Here is a 16,671-nt window from a genome sequence, read left to right as displayed (position 1 = left end):
AATGTTCACGATTGACTTCCACGGTGAAGGAATAACATCTATACTAATATTATAAAGAGGAAAGATTTGTTTGTTTGTTTGTTTCGAATAGGCTCCGAAACTACTGGACCGATTTGAAAAATTCTTTTTCCATTAGAAGCCGACAAGGTCCCTGATGAACATAGGCTACTTTTTTATTATTATTTTTTTATTTTATTTTTTTTGTTTCATGTGTGTTTTAATGTTTCCGAAGCGAAGCGAGGGCGGGTCGCTAGTCGTGTAATAAAATCAAAACCCGCAAAATTATAATTTGCGTAATTACTGGTGGTAGGACCTCTTGTGAGTCCGCACGGGTAGGTACCACCGCCCTGCCTATTTCTGCCGTGAAGCAGTAATGCGTTTCGGTTTGAAGGGTGGGGCAGCCGTTGTAACTATACTGAGACCTTACAACTTATATCTCAAGGTGGGTGGCGCATTTACGTTGTAGATGTCTATGGGCTCCAGTAACCACTTAACAACAGGTGGGCTGTGAGCTCGTCCACCCAACTAAGCAATAAAAAAAAAAAAAAAGGTAAAGAAACAATAGTTCATTACATTTATTTCCTCTGTTTGTTAACCGATTTTCGTTATATTTTGTTTGGCTATTAGGTAATATAAATGTTTGAAACAGCCTTTTTGTACCTTTATAATTGATCTTTTGAACAAAACAAGAGAATTTTCCTAAAATGAATCAAACTTTTGGTAGTCAATGTGGGAAACGGAATGCTTAGAGTAAAAGAGATGAATGTATGGACAAGAAAGAGAAGGAGGATATAAAGTAAAGATGGCGATCGGGCATTATAAGGGTGAATAACAAGATGTCCTGAAATAAATATATATTTTTACTTTTCCTTAAACGCTGTTATTTACTTTGAGCGACTCCCACATCAATGTTAACGGTACTATCAGTGGTTATAATATCGACAATTAAACTTGTACGACTCTTTTTATGTGCTCTGATAAATGTAAGGGCGCCAGGGATAGCCGAGTGGCAGTTCCGTCATCATTCGTATTCGGTGGATTTGAGTTTATCGCCATAAAATTCAATGAAACCTTTTGAATAATAAATATTGAAACTTTCAATAGATAATTTACACAATAACAGAGTATACCTACAGTTTCGTTCTGACTGACCCTTTTTTCTTTTTTTTTTTAATTGTTTGATTGATTACTGGTGGCCCGGAGCCCTTTATAGTTTTACCAGGACAGGTGAGCGAGCAAGGGCTCGGCCAGGAGAGGTGGGATTTGAAAACAGCTACCCGAGCGCCTCCAAAGGAGACCCAACAATTCAAGAGTAGCTTCGCGAATGAATTTACTACCGGATCGGAATCACGACCCGCTGAAAAGATGCGGCGAGAAACTCAGCGGGTGGTTTTTTATGTTAGGTTGCATGTCGAACGAACACTTTGCCTAGTTCGACGAGTACGGTTACCGGCCTGACCCGACTCTGTCCATGTACCGGTTTTTAAACTGGCGTTAAGGCGTCTAGAGTCGATAAAAAACATATTATTCACCATTTGGTATGTTTTGATTTGGCATCAATTATGTATGGCCTTAGTCACTTATCGATTCGATGAAAACCGCCCACCAAACTCGTAAAATTACACACAGCTGCTTACATATTATATGTATACGTGCAATAATCATGCAAAGATAATATCTCAACGGGTCGGGTCCACATTTCTAAGGGCTCACCCTAATAGGCTTCGTGCGATGATTCTCAGTTTCATACATACTGTAGCTATACAGAATTTTCGATTAAAATATTATTTGTTGTTTTGTGTATGAATAAAATAGTAAGTGTAGTGTAAGAAGAAGCTTACCTTATTTTGTGACGGAAAACAAATATTGCAAAAATACTTTAATTATAATTATTAGTCCTGATTGATTCATGAATCACTAGAACTACAAATTGGCCATTAGGGAAAGATTTTTGATAATTTTACTTTTTACTTTACTTCCTTTTTTGTTTTCTAAGCGGTTCTGAAATTCTTACCTTTGATACCTAATCAATGGTAGCGTGGAATTTCATTTTCCAAAATTGTGCTCCCATAATCAAATCACTCATATAATCTCATGTCTGTTTTTTTGGACGTCAATTAAATGGCACGTCGCTGCATAAAATTACGCCTCGCAATCACGTTACGTATCGTACCTACCTCATTAAATTTACACGTAAGGGGAATTGAAGGGTGCTCCCAATTGCCTTCGTTACGAGAATATGTATCTGACAGTGTGGAGTTTGTTTAGCATGTTTTGTTCTTTGTAGCGGCCTGGAATAATCGTTTTTGTGGCTTGCTGGGTTCATTGCATTTAGATACACAGTCGAGCTCACGACCCGTCTGTTGTAAAGTCGAGTTGATTGTGGGAGCCCATAGGCATCACAACGTCAGTAACTGTGAGCTCGTCCACCCATCTAAGCGATAAAACAAAAATATTTTAAGCCTCTTAAAAATAGATTCATTCTCATTATCTTCGGATACGTCTTTCCAAGAGTCTATTAGACATTCCGGCGGCTTAGTAACAGAAATCGATATAATTACTCCAGTGCGCCGCGTAGGGCACCGGTGACCTACATGGCAGTCAAAGGGTTAAGCGTTTTTTTTATTGCTTAGATAGGTGGACGAGCTCACCGCCCACCTTTGTTAAGTGGTTACTGGAGCCCATCGTCATCTACAACGTAAATGCGCCACCCACCTTGAGATATAAGTTCTAAGGTCTCAGTATAGCTACGGCTGCCCCACCCTTTAAACTGAAACGCATTACTGCTTCACGGCAGAAATAGGCACGGCGGTGGTACCTACCCGTGCGGACTCACAAGAGGTCCTACCACCAGTGATTACGCAAATAACAATTTTGCGGGTTTCATTTTTATTACACGATGTTATTCCTTCACCGTGGAAGTCAATCGTGAACATTTGTTGAGTACGTATTTCATTAGAAAAATTGGTACCCGCCTGAGGGATTCGAACACCGTTTTACCTTTTTCACGTTCAGCGTTTTAGTAAGATTACTAGGACCATACTTGTACCTGCATTCTATACAAATAAATGAATAATTATTATTAAACCTGTTCTTTTTTCTCATGGTATGGTTTGATTTTGTTGCAGGTCGGAGGGAATTATTTGTCTATTTAAACTGTGAGTATTCAATTTTATTTTACACCCGTGCGGATACACATCGCGCTTCTACGATGATTGGCACCTGTCGCATTTTGATGTCATCAGGAATGAGGATGACTCTAATCATAACCTCTAACCATAATCTTTTTTTTTTATTGCCATTGTAGGCAGACGAGCATACGGCCCACCTGATGGTAAGTGGTCACCGTCGCTCATGGACGTCAGCAATGCCAGGGGCAGAGCCAAGCCGCTGCGTACCATAAAGTACTCTCCGCAAGCCTCGTTTGAAGAAGGGCATGTCATAGCGCTCGGAAAACACCGTGGAGGGGAGTTCATTCCAAAGCCGGATGGTACGGCTACAAATCTTAACACGGGCTGTGCTCTTTCATCTGGTAAACTGCGTCGCGAACGACAGGAAATAAGATTTGGTCGCTTCGACGAATCGGTCTGTGTTCGCAAAGTCGTGTCCCATTATCCTCCTCTTCTAGCAACGTGACCGAAGTATTTGCTCATTCTATACGGAGTACTTTCCGTCAATTGACACCGCATTTCAAATACGTCTATATGTAACTCACCTTATACTGAGAATTGGAATGAATATCAAAGATACTCAACATGTAGGGAATGTTCTCGACGATTCTAGGGATATCATATCGGCTATAAAAGCGTTGTAGAAATGGCACGCAATTAGTCAGTAGTCGGAACTACTCGAAGCGAAACAGCGAACGGATCACCTGAAGCGAAGCGGACGAAGTGAATTGAGAGTTTTAAAGTATTTGTGAAGTGTTTTAAGTGTAAATACGAGTGTTAACTTGTACTTCGGTAGATTTTTGTATCTATCCCGAATCCCAGCCCATATAGTACTAATTAAATTTGTTTTGTATAGCGTGCAATGCAACACCAAAAAATAGGGCAGGGTCAACGTTCTTGTACGACGGAACTTTTCCTTATGTACCTTCTCTTCGAGTATGAATTTACGAGACATGAACTACTGAACTTACAAGCATTAATATTTGTCTAGAAAATGAATATTGGTTTCCATTTGTAGCAACTAATACTAATCCTTAATATGAAGCCTAATTGTTATCGTATCTATTTAGTCCTTTCGTCCTCTATCCTGAAAAAAAAAGTTAAATCAAATATCATTGTAATAAACCAATTATAAATTTCATTAATGAAATTCAAATTTCAAACTTAATTTGAGTACGTAAGTGCGTTCTCGTAAAGTACTTAAAATCCTTTTTGAAGAGGAGGTTGGTTTAATATTTAAATAGCATTGAATATTTTACAAATGTAATGTTCACGAAATAAGGGATTTTGCTGCTTTGATCACGTGTGATTTAGTCTGATTCAGAGCAATAACTACAGCTAGGTTCTTTGAACATGTAAATGTTCCATCTAAAATTGAAATAATAATAAATTTTTTGACAATCCGTACGGGTAGGTACCACCGCGCTGCCTATTTCTGCCGTGAAGCAGTAATGCCTTACGGTTTGAAGGATGGGGCAGTCGTTGTATTGTTACAATTGAGACCTTAGAACTCATATTTCAAGGTGAATGGTGGCATTTACTTTGTCTATGAGTTTCATATAAAAATAAACCTTAATACTATTAATTATTTTAACATTGTATTTTTTTCTACTAAAACTTTATGGTAAGATGAAGTTTCTAGTTTCAATTTTGAAAAATTAATGGTTCCACACGATTTTTTTTTTATTGCCTTTGTAGGCAAACGAGCATACGGCCCACCTGATGGTGAGTGGTCACCGTCGCTCATGGACGTCAGCAGTGCCAGGGGCAGAGCCAAGCCGCTGCCTACCATAAAGTACTCTCCGCAAGCCTCGTTTGAAGAAGGACATGTCATAGCGCTCGGAAAACACCGTATATACATATATAACTATAATACGAAGCGCCCTAAACAAACATGCAGCAGGCATCCAATATTTCAACCTGTCGTATTCAAATTTATATACAACGAACACAATTGTAGTTTTCTGTTCGAATCTAGATTTTATAATAATTGAGTAAGCTCTATTTCGGAGTGTAAATGGGTTTTTGGTCTAGATTTTTATTGGAACACGTTACGGTGTGTGCATTTGTGTATTTGGTTAATAAATATTCGCTTTCGAACTATATTCTATATATAAAAATCGAGGGTCCATGGGGAGTGCTCTGAGGAATTGATACCGTCATCTCGTTTTTACCATCGCACCGCCCACCACCAGAGCAGAGTTCTGGAGCCACTGCGGTCATCCACAGTGCGTTTCCGGAGGTATTTTTTGCCACATACCATCCGGCTTTGGAATGAGCTCCCCTCCACGGTGCTTCCCGAGCGCTATGACGTGTCCTTCTTCAAACGAGACTTGTGGAGAGTATTAAGCGGTAGGCAGCGGCTTGGCTTTACCCCTGGCATTATTGAAGTCCATGGGCGACGGTAACCACTCACCATCAGGTGGGCCGTGCACTCGTCTGCCTACAAGGGCAATAAAAAAAAAATTCCTTCTCTTTGAAGGTATGCAGGAATCACTCTACGTGTTCAACTTCAAGAGAGATTAATCTAAGATTTTCGTTTGAGAGATCTGCATTTTTTCCCCTACCTATTCGCTTGTAGCCTAAGAGGCTATTCCAGTTAAGTCCGAACGGGGTGCTATCTGTAACAGCAAAAACTGTATAATTTTCAGAATATCGGAATGCCTGAATCAAATGCAAGAGTCCGGCCGCAGGTACGTACGGCTGTGGGGCATTCCGGTAATTAGCCGGTCCTCGCCCGGTAGCTATTATGCGCGTATATTTCATATTACATTCGGCAAACTTTGGGAAACTTTGGGAAACAGATCTTTCATCCTCTTCGAATGCTGGCGTTAGAGAAGGATGGAAAAACTCGCGGGAGAGGCATAGCTGTATATTGCGCAGTGTGTCTCAAACTCCTTTTTATGTTTTACATTGGGGAATAATAAATTTACGGATACCCGGTCGACGGGGCATCGGACTCCGGCTTTTTTTTAAATCTACTATTCTAGTAACCTTGAGGGGTTATTCTAGATTGGCCGAGCTAGTAGGTGAGCTCACGGGGCTCAAACCTGACGACGTTGCTAGCCGTTGCTAACCGACCGTAGCAAGAGCCGTGCTTCGCAGTATCTACCACCGAATCGGAAACGTAACCCACTGAGAAGATTCGGCAAGAAACTCAGTGGGCTAAGAGGTTAACATTCATTGACGCTAACATTAAATTTTTACGTTGGTTCGAACCGAACATGAAAGTATCGTTCGTACTTATCCCGGGTCCGCGAGTTCGGTTGAACTCTTTTTATCGCGACCTCATGAATTCCCAGGATCGAAGAAACGCCCCATACGTGTACCGACTCGGTAACGTGATTTGTTTGTTATATTTTATCGGATCTATTTTACCAGAAAAGGCCAAGAGTTTGATTATGGTAATAAAATTATCAGCAGCTAACAGCAATGTATCTTTCTGTTTATTTTTTTTAAACATAAATAACTGCACAATAAATGAATACAATACTGAAAAACCTTCAATAAGCTCCTCGAAAGATCGTTAGAATAACATCGAACGTTGTATATCCTCGGCGCGGTTTGTGTAAAAAAAGATTTATATCTCATTAAGTGCTTTCAGACTTGGAAATGCGACGCTTATGATCCGCTGTGAAGCTTTGTCATGTACAGACTGTATAAAAAGCATTGGTTTATTTTAACTTTCTTTTTTTATTCACAGTCTCTTTTCGGTTCTGCATTGAGCTCTTTAAAGCATTCTGCATTGAGACTAAATGCTATGTGCATTGAACGCTGTCTGTGGCAGTAGGTGCAATCTGCCGCATAAGTATTATCTTCCAACTTATGCATCAAACAACTGCCAACTTATCAGCACTGTCTGGTGGTTTTTTTTGGGCATTGTGCCGAACCTCACACGAGATGTCCACACTTGGGGGGCACGCTGGGTATGAGACTTAACGTTCTACAGATGTTGGGAGCAGACCGCGGGCCCAAGGATGTTTTAGGGCCCTACCCTGGTTAATTAATGATTTTGACTTAACCTAATCTTTCATTTTACTCTAGAGGCTGTTCTCATTTATTTCCACATTGGAAACCCAAATAAGAACAAAAAATTGCAATTAGCAATCTAATCTCTATATTGTTTCAGGAGAAATCAATTTAGCAAAAACGTTACTTTAATTTGACACCCACTGAACGCCCACGATGTAAAAAAAGACAACAAATCATTGAGTAATTCTAATTGAAAATGTTATTTTTAAGACCGAAAAGTCCTTACATAAACTAACCGAAGTAATTTAGCAAAAGATTTTCTGTTTCGAAGACTCGAAAGGTAACTTTTTGTTATCTCTTCATCTGTAGGCGGATATAGAGTCTTGCATTAATGAATACTAATGATGTGTTTATTTGAACTTTGAACGCAGGTGTAGACATTACAAGCGTCAATGCTGTCACTTATTTTGAGATATGAGCTCGGAGTCTCATTTATATTGTACATAGAACGTTCCACCCTCAAACCGGGACGTATTACCATTTCGCGGCAGAAATAGGAGGTGGTACCGACATATTGAAGCAGTAACTTTCAATGTTGTTTCCCTTTATACATTGTTGACTAAATAGCTATAGTAATTCCAAGTGTAGAAGTAAGTCGTGATTGCAAGTCTTTACAGAGCAACTTTGGTTTTTTGTTTCATAAAACAACCTAATACATACTTAAGTTAAAAACAATTTTATGGAACTTTAATGCATCTATGTATGTGTCGAAAAAGGTTCGGACGCTGGTATCTGTGTGCTTAGTGTGAGTTTTGTAACGTTTTCGATAGCGTAAAAGTTAACTCAAATTTGTATGCAATTGGAACAGCGCCCCTAGCGGCAAACGTTCCAAGTCCATACAAATTCGAGTTAACTTTTACGTTATCGAGAACGTTAAAAAACTCGCAAAAAACACACCACTCGTCACTGTTAATGCAAGACTGACGTTCAAACAACTTCGTAGCGTGAACAGGGAAACTTACTTACCGACCGGGCAAGGTATTTGACGGAAGTGACGTGACAGCAGAGCCGTATTACCGAGTCTAAAACGTAAACAGTCACAGAAAATCGATTCGAATTAAGTTTTCTTCTTTATGCATTGCATTATCTGTGGATTCGCAAAAAAATTAAAAAATAAAGTAGAGATAGTGATCTTATTGTTGGATAGTTGTTTTATTTTCTTCTTCAACTTTTACAGATGTTCCCGATATATATAATGTATATTTTTTATTGAACAATTAAACGCTTATGTTTTATGTGAAATAAAATAGGACATTTATGTCCCGTAACGCAATTAATTGTCGTGATGGCGACGAACGCATAAAATTATTTATATTTTTATTATTGCTTTTATCGGATATAATTATATCATCATATTATCGTTGACGGAATTTAATGTATTGTTACTGATTATGATGTTGTTTGTTTCTATATAAAGTACTATATATGGGACTAAAGCGAGAATACGGTATGAAACAAAACAATTTGTCTATAGGTGACGGAATCGTCACAAAGTTCAAGACAAGTTTTTTTACTGGTGGTAGGATTGTGAGTTCGCACGGGTAGGTACCACCACCCTGCCTATTTCTGCCGTGAAGCAGTAATGCGTTTCGGTTTGAAGGGCGGGGCAGCCGTTGTAACTATACTGAGACTTTAGAACATGTATCTCAAGGTGGGTGGCGCGTCTACGTTGTAGATGTCTATGGGCTCCAGTAACCACTTAACACCAGGTGGGCTGTGAGCTCGTCCACCCATGTAAGCAATAAAAAAAATACATCTAATTAACTTAAAAATTTGCACACGTATCAAGGACAAATGGCGGCTATACATTAACATTGTTACTTTGACCTAATATCGTAATCACAAAAAAAAAACGTTTTTTACTTCGGATTGTTTATAAATGCTTTTCTTAAAAACTGAATTTCACTATTGTCATTCGTGTGCAAAACGTTGATTCCCAAACTAGTAAATGCCTGCCGCGGTTCTCAAATTGTTTTTATTTCTAATTTTTTTCTTCAAATCTACGATACAATACCTATAAAAATTTGTATTAACAAGATTTGATATCTAAATTACACCGTTTTAGGTAAAGCTTAAATTCAAACGCATCTTTTAGATATAAACCTGACGTACATTCGTCAGTGACACACCGATCAATAGAACGTATTTCTTGTGGACTTAGTATAATAATATAATAGTAGTTGTATAAATAAAATACAGGCTTGTAAAATGAACATTCGCTTTTATTCAAATTTTATTATTATATAATTTAATTACAACTTGCCATGCATGATGCTAAAAGGCTGGAACGGATGAGAGGGTTTACTTGCAACCAACCTCCCCTCGATCTTCCTAAGGTCGTTTATTCATGCTACGCTAATTAGTACAAGGCTGCTGTTCATATAAAAATGTAGATTTTCCTGGCAGTCCGGCTCGGTCGTGTGTAGTGCCAAAATGCCTAGAGGTCAAACTTGCCGCAGCACGGTGCCATGGTGATGCCGCACCCCTAATTGAACCGAACTCGCGTGTATTACATGATTTATGTGGTAAATGTTGTTTTAATTTACCATGTAAACACGTGTGTCGATTAAATGTTTATTGCGGAAACAATGAGCGATGTTTTTTATACACAGCACCTATGTGCATAGCTGCTGAGTGCCCAATTTGAGCACATCCTTACATAATATAAACATAATACTCGTATATGTATTTCATTGAAGAGTGGGGCAGCCGTTGTAACTATACTGAGACCTTAGAACTTGTATCTCAAGGTGGGTGGCGCATTTACGTTGTGGATGTTTATGGGCTCCAGTAACCACTTAACACCAGGTGGGCTGTGAGCTCATCCAACCATCTAAGCAATAAAAAAAATATTAGAAAAATTGGTACCCGCTTGAGATTCGAACGCCGGTGCATCGCTCAACAACTTGTAATTAAAGTAGGGTTTTATTTAGTAATAACATCAACAGTACGATGTTTTTAATTGAACTTCAATTAAGTTTACTCCATTCAAACAGCTGAAGGTGTTTTTTTGTTATGATATTTCTTTCCAAATTTTAAACTTTAGATAACCTGTCCTGTAAATTTGCAAAAATTGCGCTTGAACCAAATAATCTGTCACCGCTCGATACATACAAGTCGTTATCTTTCTACTCCGTGTTTGTATATATACACGTCTCATTCACTGTTGCTCACACATTGTATTTTGCATTAGAAACGCAGCTGTGTCTACGTTATTGTCAATGTCACCTGTCGCGTGCATGCTTATTGCGTTCAGTTTTAAATTGTAGTGTGTTCTTTAAGAAGATTTGCATATGAATATTTTCTCGTTTCAACTCGTCGCTTGCTATTCATTGTTCTTTTGCTATTCGAGGTTCGTTTGCTTTATGAGCGTCGATGAAAGTGTCTTTATTTGGCAAAGAGACTAGTCTAATAAACTTGTCTAAAATTATTTTGTTGATTTTTGTATTTTTTTTTTTTTTTTGGAAATTTAAAGTTTTTTAAATCCTTTAGTAATTTCAGCAAAATTTGTCAGATTAAGTACAGCACAAAAAGGGTTAATTAAAAATAATTTAAATAACTCAATGATCATTGATACAGAAGAAAACAACGTTAGCGAATAAAAGAAAATTAAAGAAATTCTACCCTTTTTTTTTTAACGCTGGGGAATCCATTTACGGATACCCGGTCGAAGGGGGTAGCGGACCGGGCTATGTCGGACTCCGGCATAACCCGGTCTAATTCTACCCTAGTATATTTAGATATTAAATCGCATGTAATATATTATCATTATGGATTGGAAATAAACAGGTTTTATTATTATTATTAAATAACTCATTGTAATAACACGATTATATATAAATAAACAAAGACCAAACCGCTAAGTACAATTTTCTCGTAATATGGACAAACTTTTGTGTTAGTTAGTAGTTCATCAGTAATGAAAAAAATTAACGATTGAGACGCCGACTTAATATTGTCTCAACTTGTCAGCGGCATACCCGTATACGGACCTTTATAACCTCTTTATAACTTGACACCTGGTGAGCCATGTGCTTGTTCACCCATTTGCCTTATAGTAGTGTAAAAAAAAAAAAAAATTATACATAAAAGGTATCTAAATTTTTGTGATAATGAATCCATGATCGAATTAGGATAATTCGAACGAACGCTTATCTCTATAATGGTTTATGATGAATTATACCTTATTATTAATATATTTATATGATTATACCTCTGACGTTTGGTCGTAACATCGTGAAACTTTTTGACTTCAAAACTAAATAGGGCCGGGTGGTAGCACCTACAGACTCTGGAATCGTTTGTCGCATTCACGAGAACGAAGTTGGAAGTGTCATGTTCCACGGACAATAGAAACTGCGGCCGTCACAATACAATGCGACGCCTCCTCAATGCCGATCGCAGAGCTGTCTATTCAAGGAATACGTGTTTACTTTACATTATTCGAAATGTGTCCGTGAATAGTTTTTTGAAGTGAAACTTCTTTAGGATCGTTGTGATTTCAAACTCGATGAAACGAAAAAATAAGTCCATAGAGACACAAACACACAAATGTATAGGATTCAGCCGGCGAGAGAATGAGATAGAACACATTAGATCTATGAGATTTTTTAATACTGACGTGTGTATGAAACCTCTTGTAGTGAATTTTAATTTAGGATTATACGTGAAGTTAAAATATCAATGAACAGAGGGCGCTACCTCATACTATTATATAAAAGATGATTTACAATTATTTACTAGTGATAAAATTTTACTTATACTTAGACATTTAGGGTGATTGTATTTTAATTTTTGAAGGTTTCACTTCTACCACGTGTGAATTGTACACATGTATTTTTATTTCTTGTTTGATTCGTCCATTGAACAGTGAGCATATGGGCTTAGTTTTCTACTCAAAAATTTCGCCGCTAAATTCGAAGTTATGTCAGCTGAACAGTGAGGCAGTACGAATTCAAATGGAATTATATGAGGTGAGATAAGGCTACATCTACATTGACCTCTCGGTCAAGTGGTGAAGAGTCACTCAGAGTTCAATAAAGTTATTGGAAGAATACGAGAATGGAAGCGCAGCGATTTTGTTTTGACTATCCACATTTTGCAGTTTCGCAGTTACTAAAGGGCTTAAAAGCCACTTTATTATTACGCGTTTAAGCATGAAGAAATATTTAGAATTGGCGCAATAAAATAAATCACGCTGCTTGACACCGTAGTAGGTAGTTGATTCAGCGAAACACCGCTCTTGCTATGGTTGGTGTTAGCAAATTTTCTCAAGTTGAGCCCGTGAGCTCACCTACTCGTCCGATCGCAACTGGAATAGCCTGTTAGGCTACCAGCAAATAGGCAGGGAAAAATCCCCAACGTTTTTTGGTTGAAGCAAATTCATTTGCCATAGAATTTGGTTAATCTCTGAGTGTCTTATTCAAGAGATTGCTGGAATTTAATTAGTTCAGTAATGCAGACCGGCTCACAATTCACTTTATCGTCGTTTACCGACGCTTATAGACATTAGACTAGTGGAAGTTTTGATTTCTTATTAACCAAGAAGGCGCATAATATAATATATCTTGGTTAATCTTATTGTAGTCGCCTGGTTTTCTTACACACCTCGATATTCCATTGGTAAGGCTTTTGATCGCTGCGGAGGTATCTCTGCCTATTGTACCATACGATCGATTTCCGGTTTGCGTCAGTAGTCTTAAGGTACTCGGTCTAATATCTTGATGTACTTGTTCATGTGATTCACATGTGTTAGCTACTAGCAAAATATACACACTGCTCGCAGTGAGTAGTCAAGAATATCGAATGTCGAAGGAAAGTAGTCTAGTTGGTTACACAAAGAATTTTAATATTTTAGGGTGCGGTGATTAGTTGACAATATCAACGCCTCCTGATATCAATAATAAAAAAAAAAAGTTAAACCATAACACAGAAGAAAATCCACGTGGAATTCCTTTGACGCCCATACGATCGGAGCTGTTGAAAATAGAATATTGAACTCAGACACAAAACTATTCATGACGAAAATGCAGTGCCGTATTTCGTGTTTAAATGGACTGGTCCGGTGGGACCCGTCCACGGTAGTAGCTTCTACATACAAACCAGCTGTGTCAATATTGCCACTGCATTATCCAGTCATTGGAGCTTATTGCACATTTGAGAATTACCTGAAATATATACGAGAGGGGCTTTCTCTTAAAACGGAGTTGACTTTAGATAAATATTCTACATTACAAGTCTTCATCTTGTAGGCAGACGAGCATACGGCCCACCTGATGGTGAGTGGTTACCGTTGCCCATGGACTTCAGCAATGCCAGGGGCAGAACCAAGCCGCTGCCTACCTTTAAACTTGTCAGAACATAGTCATAGCATCTATATCAGTTAAGACTAGAATTGCTGGTGTAGAAATACATTATACAGGGTCTCATTAGATATTAATTAATATTTGAACTAATATAGTACTCTAAACATTACCAATGCTCTACCGACTCTACTACTCTCCCTGGTATTGCGAGTAATTTCTGTGGATACCGATTTTATTTCGAACATCCTTTTCACAATTAGATACACATTATTTATGGCTTACATAGCAAATATGTAATGTCCAGTACCTACCGTTAACAAATAGTACTAGTACGATAAAGACAAAAGATAAATAACTATGTAGTTTAAGTACGACAAAGACAAAAGATAAATAACTATTTAGTTTACATTTTTCTTTTGTGTCGATTAATTTCGGTCTGGGAAGTTTCTAGCGGACGTCGTGAAATAAAATCAAAAAGGGTTTTCCAATATTTCATGACAATATGAGACGTCAAACTTTTAACTGTAGATATTGTGAAACTTTGGCTGTAGCAGGAATGGAGAGAACAGAATCATCGACTCAACAAAGATCGAACAGTATTTTAAATATTTGTAGATGATCACTTCTCAATATCCAATTAGCAATTTTTCTTTTCGAACAATTACAGGTTTTGGTATTTCTGAAATAAACGCTTAATTAAAGTGTAAAAAAATATTTGATCGGTTTGCCCATTCCATCCCTTCTTCTAGGGGCAAGTCATTTCAATAATTCAAAAAGAATAGATGGAGATAATAAGCTGCTACACACTATTAAATGTAGGACCAAAATACTCATCATACAAAATACTAGTAGTTTGGTCTTTTGGTGGAGTATTATTTGAATAGTATATTTTTGAGTATTTTGGTGGAGTGCCCCTAACAAAACAATGCTGAGCGAACCTAGAGTGAGTTATAATTAAAACAATATTTCATAATGATAAAAAATCACGAATTGACGTGTAATTACATTTTCCACCTACATTAAATTGGCTTTAAGCGAGATTTTCCGTAAATAAATTATCATGGCAACACTTTTCGTGTCGAACAGCCTTCAGCGTTCCGATTGCTTATCGCCATCCTCACTGGCTAATTGGGTTGAGGAACCCTTAAAGGGCTAAATGATACCCAAATAATTCTCACAATATTGTTGAGCCACTGACTTATACAGACATGATGCCAAATGTAGCAATTGCGTTGGAATTGTCTTTTTTTTGCGAAAGGATAGGTATTACCTAGAGACCTAACTTTTTTTCGTTTATAAATGAAATGATGCGAGTATGCGACATAGATCTTCTCGTGTCACTGCTATCCTAACTTCCCAAACTTCCCAAATCTTCAACTTATTTATCTAACTTCCTCTGTTCGGCCTGAGTTCTATTTTGAGCACGGGCGATAAGCTATGTTGTGTGCCATGGTGGTCTAATACCATAATATTGTCGTAGAATAAGCTTAGTGTTCTCCCTCTACACAAACTCGGATTGATAGTATAGAGCTTGGGCATTACGCAACCCTTATAAAAGTGCTCATTTATATAATATAATAATGCTATTCTTTCAACGTAGTAGTCATAATTTGTGAACTAATCGAAGATACACGTGTATAGGTTACTTATTGGTAATAGTCGCAGAATCGGCGTACAGATTTACCCGGCTAACCCGGGTCAATTAGGTTATTCGTTAATGTACACTTATTGCGCCCGAATCCGGTTGGATTTCGAACGAAAAACTTGGATTAGATCAGAATCAGTAATGTCGTAAATCGCTTTTATGTTGTCGACCTTTGAATTTTGTTAGGCCGTTTCGTAGCGATTACATTACCTTATTAGCATTTATTTCTTTATTCATTTTATTCGGGGATGTTTTTGCTGAGGGCATAATTTATGTTATTAGTGTTTTATTAGTGTATTGAGATCGAAATGATAAAACGAAATGCTACGCTACGATATAGATTGTAGATAACTGAGTAGTTTTACCTATCGGTGTCTTATTGTTTGCAATGAAAACGGACCACTCTACGGGATAGTTACTATTACTAGCAAAGTCTAATACGACCAGAAGAAGTAAACAAAGAATCCTATATCGTAACAGTGTGTTCGATTGTGAATCTAAAGATATGTGTGGCGACACCTTAGTACTATTTGTGCTGAGCTTATTTTCCAACATAAATCTTCCTTTAACTATCGTTGAGACAGTTCGCTGTATCGCTGAGACATCCTCAGAAAAAGCCATAAGATTTCACTGAAAAGCGATAGGTGCTACAGTTGACAAATAATTGATTCCTTAACCAACGATCTCTAATTGGCAGTGTTCTCGTCCGCCCATATCCATGAACTAAAGATACCAAACAGCAACCTGTAGTCAATGAGCATTAACTAATTACATCCGAGTTATTCGACGGGTTTTAAAATCGAGCCAAACGCTCTAAGCCAAGGCATATCTATTCTCAACTTGTTTTGAATTTTCCAACTGAGACCCTCATTTAACATCTACCACAAAAAGCACTCAAAATGCTTTTGTGACTGCACACGCGTTATGGAATTGGCATGATAGAATATGTTTCTCATAAAATTGGCTGGAAGGTGAACTCGCCCTCGGGCCGCGACACGGATCGTTTACCTTTGCTTATATATATAGATTGGGGGAGCGAGCCCCTCCTGCACGAGATGGCTTGCAAAATTGCAAACCTAAGGGTATTCCTTATTTTTTCATTATTCGAGTTTTATATTCAGATAGAATTATATACGGCCATAGCTATCATAATAATTGTCTATTTACAATTTGCTTTAACAAAAACCGACTACAAATACGAAAAAAAAGATATTCCAAAACAAATTAATATACACTAAAAACAATAATATATTGATATTGAGTTATTCATCTATTTGTCGCGCACGTACTTAATGCAAAATTTAAGACCTATATGGTTTTCTCATGGATACCATTATCAGAACTGGACTAAATTGCAAATGGAACCACACGGGAAGCGTCAGCTTTCTAATAAAGAAAGAATCATCAAAATCAATTTACCCCGTCAAAAGTTGTGAGGTAACAAACATAAAAAAAATAACATACAGTCGAATTGAGAACCTCCTCCTTTTTTGAAGCCGGTTAAAAATAAATTTAAGGT

General features: G+C 37.7%; 1 protein-coding gene across 10 annotated transcripts in view; it reads left to right on the top strand.

The window, feature by feature from the left end:
* bsk (mitogen-activated protein kinase dJNK) overlaps positions 1-16,671 on the top strand; it is a 113,507-nt gene that overhangs the window by 62,061 nt on the left and 34,775 nt on the right. For 6 of the 10 annotated variants that reach the window (XM_089736404.1, XM_028184575.2, XM_028184544.2 and 3 more), the window contains one exon: positions 3,129-3,158. The exons of the other annotated variants lie outside the window; for them this stretch is intronic. The gene's annotated coding sequence lies outside the window, so the exon portion shown is untranslated. The remainder of the gene's footprint in view (positions 1-3,128; positions 3,159-16,671) is intronic. 10 annotated transcript variants of the gene reach the window in all.

Source organism: Bombyx mandarina, chromosome 03 (genome assembly GCF_030267445.1).
Source record: "Bombyx mandarina strain Sakado chromosome 03, ASM3026744v2".
NCBI lineage: Eukaryota > Metazoa > Arthropoda > Insecta > Lepidoptera > Bombycidae > Bombyx > Bombyx mandarina.
This window is presented reverse-complemented; position numbering and strand designations above follow the sequence as displayed.